The sequence below is a fragment of the Phyllobates terribilis genome, unplaced genomic scaffold, assembly GCF_046119375.1.
Source record: "Phyllobates terribilis strain yellow unplaced genomic scaffold, ASM4611937v1 Scaffold_3__8_contigs__length_932513732, whole genome shotgun sequence".
Lineage (NCBI taxonomy): Eukaryota > Metazoa > Chordata > Amphibia > Anura > Dendrobatidae > Phyllobates > Phyllobates terribilis.
In genome coordinates, this window is record NW_027362763.1 from 426,173,051 (window position 1) to 426,180,614 (window position 7,564).

Sequence of the window (7,564 nt, forward strand, 5' to 3'; positions counted from 1 at the left end):
TGTGAGTGTTTCTGCTTTTTTTTTGGCCACCTCACAGTGTCGAAATTTACATTACAAAAATTAAATAGAGCTCTTTGCTTTATGAGTTTTGCTATGTGCCCAAACATTAGTTTTGACCACATATGGGGGATCACTGCATTTGAGAGAAATTGCGTAAGTATTTGAGGAGGATTTGGAGAGAATCTGCTCAGTTTTTGCGCCAAAAAATAAGTGTGAACATATGCTAATTTACACTAAGAGTTTTTAGAGCAGAAACTGAGCACAATCTGCCCCCAAAAGGGCCTAGAAAGAGATCTCTAAGTGGCAGAGAATCCGGATGCCTAGCTAAAACGGAATCATGCACTTCATTAAGATCTACGCGCAAAGAGGATATGACGACTCATCATTTGGAGGACAATTATGCAGCCAGCGGAAGGGTGAGACTCTGACACTTGCACCATCTTGTGTCCTGGTTGGGAATGTATTATTTGCTGGTAACTGTTGGCGATCCAATAAAGTCTTACCGGAATATGTTTCCCTCACTCTATGTTGTTTGAGTAGTGTTCAGCCCACGGGCAAGGAGTACAGGCATTTAGTGGGATGAGCCCTAGCCTGTGCGATCTCTCTAAAACATTCAGGCAAATGGACGAGAGGACCAACTGACCCTCATGTCTTCCCAACTGGTGGCAGTAGTGGGATACTACTAAGCCCAGATGATCCAGGGGACCTGCATTGCGCTGATGTTCATAGACACCATACCAGGGCTCAACTACTAGGGATGCATATAGGTATACACAGCAGGTTTCAGATGCCACAATGTCTAACACCACCAGCTCAGCCTTAGGAAGAGGACCAGAGTGGATATACAGTCTCTATAGGAAACGGCAAGTACAGGAACTGTGCCAGATTCGACAGATCGATTACTGGGCCACTGATACCCGGTTGGATTTGATCCAGGAATTGGTCTGTTGGGATGCCCAGAACATTGTGGAGGATAACAAAAACTTTGCTGAGGTTGACAAAGAGGAATTAAACTGCTTGCCAAATCAAGGATCCAGTGGCAGTCTGGAATCAACAACCCAGTCCCAAGCAGTCCAAATCCAGGAGTTGTTGATCCCATTGGGTCCCGGAGCCTTAACCTGGGGAAAGGTTGTTAAACACCTGCAAAGTTTTGAGACCCTGATGCTGATGCACCAGGCGCCCACAGCTGATTGGGCCAAATACTTGTGTGTAGTGCCGGCGTCCCTGCCCTCTGCTAGGCAGGGACGCTGTTCCCCTCACCGCTCTGCTCCGTGCCCGGCGTCCCTCTCCCGCTCTGCCGGCAGCGCGCGCTCCTTCCCGGCCACTGTGCTTAGGGCGTGCGCGCGCGCCCTCCCTCCCTCTTAAAGGGGCCGCGCGCGCCGTCCTAAGGAGTCCCCGGCCAATGGCCGGAGGACTTTACCATATATAAGGCACCTCCTCCAAAATGGAGGTGCCCGAGCAATGTTGTTGCACCGTTCTACTCTGCTTCAGCCCTCAGGTCCCGTTGCCAGTTACCTGCCAGTTACCTGCCAGATTCCTGCCAGCTTGCTGTCCTAATCCTGCCTGATTTCCTGTTACCTGCCTGCCTGCCTGAGGTCCGACGGTCTGCCTTACAACTCCGGTCAGTCTGTCTAAGGACCAACTTGCCCGCTCACCTGGGAGCGCACATCAGCTACCTGCCTGCTTGCCTGAGGTCCGACGGTCTGCCTTACAACTCCGGTCAGTCTGTCTATGGACCAGCTTGCCCGCTCACCTGGGAGCGCTTCTCCGCTACCTGCCTGCTTGCCTGCCCGGAGGCTCCGCTGTCACGTGCTGTGACCACCAGCTATTCCAGAGACTCTTGCCCGCTCACCTGGGAGCGCTTCTCCGCTACCTGCCTGCTTGCCTACCTGGAGGCTCCGCCGTCACGTGCTGTGACCACCTGCTATTCCAGAGACTCTCGCTTGCTCACCTGGGAGCACACATCCTCCATCTGCCTTGCTAGCCTACCTGGAGGTTCAGCCATCACAGGTCGTACCTACCCTTTACCTAGAGACTGCCCCGGTCACTTGCCGTGACCTCCAGCCCGTTCTTCCAGAGACTGCCCCGGTCACTTGCCGTGACCTCCAGCCCGTTCTTCCAGAGACTGCCCTGATCACTTGCCGTGACCTCCTGCCCGTACACCCAGAGACTGTCCCGGTCACCTGCTGTGACTGCCTGCCTGGTCGCCACCCGCTCCCTTACAAGGACCGCTCCCTTGTATAGTAGCCCAGAGGTTCCGCCTCCCAGACCCGTTACAGTTTGCTCGGGCCATGGAACCCGGTGGCACCCAAGCTCCCTCGCTCTCGGACCTGTGTCATGAACTGTCCCGTCAAAGGTCCCAACAGGAGTCCATCCTGGGTCACCTGCGGAATGTCAATACTCGCCTGGACACTCTGACTGTTCCACCAACAACCTCCGCCAGTGCCATGTCTCGCAATCCGGCAGCTCCGCTGTCCACTAACACCATGATATCCTACCCCGGACCTCGGCTTTCTGCACCTCCTCGCTTCGGAGGCGACTCAGCCCAGGCTCGGGGCTTCATAATGAGTGCACCCTGCACTTTGAACTATTGTCCCACCAGTTTAACTCCGACCGAGCCAAAATTGCATTCATCATGTCCCATCTCACCGGGGAGGCCCTGGCCTGGCTAAATCCTCTATGGGAGAGAGGAGACCCCCTGGTGTCCAATTTGCCTGCTTTTCTCACGGCTTTCCGGAAAGTCTTCGACGAACCCGGACGGAAGACCTCATCCGCATCATCGTTGCTACGCCTCCGTCAGGAAAGTCTCACCGTGGGCCAATATGCCATACGGTTCCGTACCCTTGCCTCGGAGCTGGCCTGGGATAACGACGCTCTGGTTTCCGTCTTCTGGGAGGGTCTGTCCGGCCGTATTAAAGATGAACTTGCCGGTCGGGACATTCCTACCACTCTCGATGACTTAATAACTCTTGCCACCCGGATTGACCTACGGTTCCAGGAGCGTGCCAGAGAGGTCACCCGTGAGAGGAGGTTACCACGTCTAGCTCCTACTTTTCAGAAACCCGTCACTCCTTCTGTCTCTAACCAGGTACACCCTCCTGAGCCTATGCAGGTCGACCAGACCAAGATGGTCAAGACCCGTCAGGACTTACGCCGTGCCGAGGGGACCTGCTTCTACTGTGGCAGTAAGGAGCACCGGATCCGTGCCTGCCCGGAGAGGTCGGGAAACGCCTGTGTCTAGGTTCGCTCAGAGAGGTCCACCTAGACAAGAATAAATCCTCTCCATCCCTGCTGTTGTCAGTTTCAATCGTCTACGGGGAGAACCGTTATTTCGAACTAGCCCAACTGGACTCTGGAGCAGCCGGGAATCTTATTTCACAGTCCCTGGTAGAGAAATACCGCATCCCCACCAAACCTCTGGCTGTACCCTTGTCTGTTGCTGCCGTGGATGGGGGGCTCTTACCACGCCCCATCCAACTCATCACCGAATCCATTACTCTGCAGGTGGGAATGCTGCATTCTGAAAGTATCTCCTTCCATGTTCTGCCTTGACTCTCTCACGCCCTCTTGCTAGGCCTACCTTGGCTCCAGAAACATGCACCCGTTCTTGACTGGCAGACCGGAGAAGTCCTTCGCTGGGGACAGGGCTGCCATAAGACCTGTCTGGTTCCCGTTCATCCCGTCCGTCCTTCTCCTACCCCAGCTAATCTACCTGGACTTCCGATTCCTTATTGGTCTTATGCTGATGTCTTTAATAAAAAGGAGGCAGAGACACTACCCCCTCATAGACCATACGACTGCCCTATCGACCTGTTACCTGGTACTTCTCCTCCCCGTGGGCGTATTTATCCATTATCCGCTGCTGAGACCCGGTCGATGTCCGAATATATTGAGGAGAATCTGGCCAGGGGATTCATCCGGAAATCTACCTCCCCGGTGGGAGCAGGCTTCTTTTTCGTCAAAAAGAAGGACGGCTCTCTCCGTCCCTGTATAGACTATAGAGGCCTTAACCAGATCACGGTGAAGAATAAGTACCCCCTTCCGCTCATTCCGGAGTTATTTGATCGTCTGAGGGGGGCTAGAATCTTCACCAAACTGGACCTCCGTGGGGCGTACAACCTGGTTCGTATCCGTCAGGGGGATGAATGGAAGACGGCATTCAACACCCGGGACGGCCACTATGAATATCTGGTAATGCCCTTTGGCCTCTGTAACGCTCCTGCCGTCTTTCAAGAGTTGGTCAATGACATCTTCCGGGACCTTCTCTACTCCTGCGTAGTGGTGTACCTGGACGACATCTTGGTCTTCTCTCCGGATCTCCAGACTCACCAGAGGGATGTTCGTCAGGTCCTGCTCAGGCTCAGGCAGAACCATCTCTACGCTAAATATGAGAAGTGCCTCTTTGAGCAGACCTCGCTTCCGTTTCTGGGCTACATTATCTCTCAGACCGGCCTACAAATGGATCCTGAGAAACTGTCTGCCATCGAGAAATGGCCCCGACCAGAGGGGTTGAAGGCTATTGAACGGTTCCTGGGCTTCGCCAACTATTACCGCCTCTTCATCCCGCACTTCTCTTCCCGGACTGCCCCAATTTCCGCGCTCACCCGTAAGGGTACTAATCCCAAAGAGTGGCCGCCCGAAGCAGAGGAGGCCTTTCTTTCCCTAAAACAGGCCTTCTCTTCCGCCCCGGTGCTGCATCGCCCGGACGGCAACAAGCAGTTCTTCCTGGAAGTTGACGCCTCCTCCTCTGGAGCCGGAGCGGTACTTACTCAAAAATCATCTTCCGGGAGAATGGTAACTTGTGGCTTCTTCTCCAAACTCTTCTCCTCTTCTGAGCGCAACTATTCCATAGGAGACCGAGAGTTATTGGCCATCAAGCTGGCGTTGGAGGAGTGGCGTTACCTACTCGAGGGGGCTCTTCATCCGGTAATAATTTACACTGACCACAAGAACTTGGCTTACCTCCAGCATGCCCAGAGACTTAACCCGCGCCAAGCCCGGTGGTCCTTGTTTTTTGCTCGCTTTGATTTTGTTCTTCATTTTCGCCCGGCTGACAAAAACGTCAAAGCAGACGCCTTGTCCCGATCCTTTCTGGTGTCCGATCTCGAGGAAGAACCTAAACATATCATCGATCCCGCCAGAGTAATGCAGGTGGCTCCCGTGAGTCTAAATCGTCTCCCTCCCGGTAAGACGTTTGTTTCAGTACCTGATCGGGAGAAGATCCTACACTGGGGCCATTCGTCTAAACTAGCTGGCCACGCCGGTCAGAAAAAGACCCTCCAGCTTATTGCCCGGCACTATTGGTGGCCTACCCTGCACAAGGACATAATAGACTTTGTTTCTGCCTGTGTGTCCTGCGCCCGCAACAAAGTCCCGAGACATCTGCCAGCCGGACGCCTCCTTCCGCTTCCTGTACCTGCTGCCCCCTGGCAGCATATAGCAATGGACTTTATAACTGATCTCCCCGTCTCTGCCGGTTGTACGGTCATTTGGGTGGTCGCTGACCGCTTTTCCAAGATGGCTCACTTTATTCCCCTGCCAGGCCTTCCGTCTGCACCCGAGCTGGCTAAAGACTTTATCCGCCACATCTTCCGTCTTCATGGCCTGCCCCTCCACATCGTGTCGGATCGTGGGGTACAGTTCACCTCACGTTTCTGGAGAGCCACTTGTAAACTACTAGACGTCACCCTGGACTTCTCTTCCGCTTACCACCCACAGTCCAATGGTCAAGTGGAGCGGATCAATCAGAACCTGACCAGTTACCTCCGGCACTTCGTTAATGCCCACCATTCTGACTGGGTGGATCTCCTACCATGGGCCGAGTTCTCTTATAATAATCACGAGAGCGAATCCTCCTCCAAATCCCCGTTTTTTGTAGTCTTTGGTCAGCATCCTCGGATTCCTTTTCCTGTCTCCACCTCTGTGGACAACCCGGCTGCGGAATCTCTCGTTAGCAAATTTTCCTCCATATGGGAGAGTACCCGGTCCGCACTCCTTCTGTCATCCGGGCGTATGAAAAGACACGCTGACAAAAAACGCCTGGATCCTCCACAATTTCGTCCAGGAGATAAAGTCTGGCTCTCATCTAAATATGTTCGACTCAAGATACCTTCTTACATGTTAGGGCCTCGGTTCATCGGTCCTCTGGAGGTCATCAGTCAGATCAACCCGGTGGCCTATAAATTGAAACTCCCGGCCAACTTACGGATCCCTAACTCCTTCCATGTATCTCTCCTCAAACCCGTGGTGCTTAACTCTTTTTCCAAGTCTACAGGTACGCCTCCTGCTCCGGTTTCTGCTGAAGACGAGTTTGAGGTAGAGAACATTCTTGCCACCAAAAGGGTAAGAGGAAAGACCTTTTTTCTGGTAGATTGGAAGGGGTTTGGTCCTGAGGAGAGAACGTGGGAGCCCCGGGAGAACATCCATGCCCCTCTCATCCTAGCTAAATTTCTATCTGGCCTAAAAAAGGGGGGGCCTAAAGGGGGGGGTACTGTAGTGCCGGCGTCCCTGCCCTCTGCTAGGCAGGGACGCTGTTCCCCTCACCGCTCTGCTCCGTGCCCGGCGTCCCTCTCCCGCTCTGCCGGCAGCGCGCGCTCCTTCCCGGCCACTGTGCTTAGGGCGCGCGCGCGCGCCCTCCCTCCCTCTTAAAGGGGCCGCGCGCGCCGTCCTAAGGAGTCCCCGGCCAATGGCCGGAGGACTTTACCATATATAAGGCACCTCCTCCAAAATGGAGGTGCCCGAGCAATGTTGTTGCACCGTTCTACTCTGCTTCAGCCCTCAGGTCCCGTTGCCAGTTACCTGCCAGTTACCTGCCAGATTCCTGCCAGCTTGCTGTCCTAATCCTGCCTGATTTCCTGTTACCTGCCTGCCTGCCTGAGGTCCGACGGTCTGCCTTACAACTCCGGTCAGTCTGTCTAAGGACCAACTTGCCCGCTCACCTGGGAGCGCACATCAGCTACCTGCCTGCTTGCCTGAGGTCCGACGGTCTGCCTTACAACTCCGGTCAGTCTGTCTATGGACCAGCTTGCCCGCTCACCTGGGAGCGCTTCTCCGCTACCTGCCTGCTTGCCTGCCCGGAGGCTCCGCTGTCACGTGCTGTGACCACCAGCTATTCCAGAGACTCTTGCCCGCTCACCTGGGAGCGCTTCTCCGCTACCTGCCTGCTTGCCTACCTGGAGGCTCCGCCGTCACGTGCTGTGACCACCTGCTATTCCAGAGACTCTCGCTTGCTCACCTGGGAGCACACATCCTCCATCTGCCTTGCTAGCCTACCTGGAGGTTCAGCCATCACAGGTCGTACCTACCCTTTACCTAGAGACTGCACCGGTCACTTGCCGTGACCTCCAGCCCGTTCTTCCAGAGACTGCCCCGGTCACTTGCCGTGACCTCCAGCCCGTTCTTCCAGAGACTGCCCTGATCACTTGCCGTGACCTCCTGCCCGTACACCCAGAGACTGTCCCGGTCACCCGCTGTGACTGCCTGCCTGGTCGCCACCCGCTCCCTTACAAGGACCGCTCCCTTGTATAGTAGCCCAGAGGTTCCGCCTCCCAGACCCATTACATTG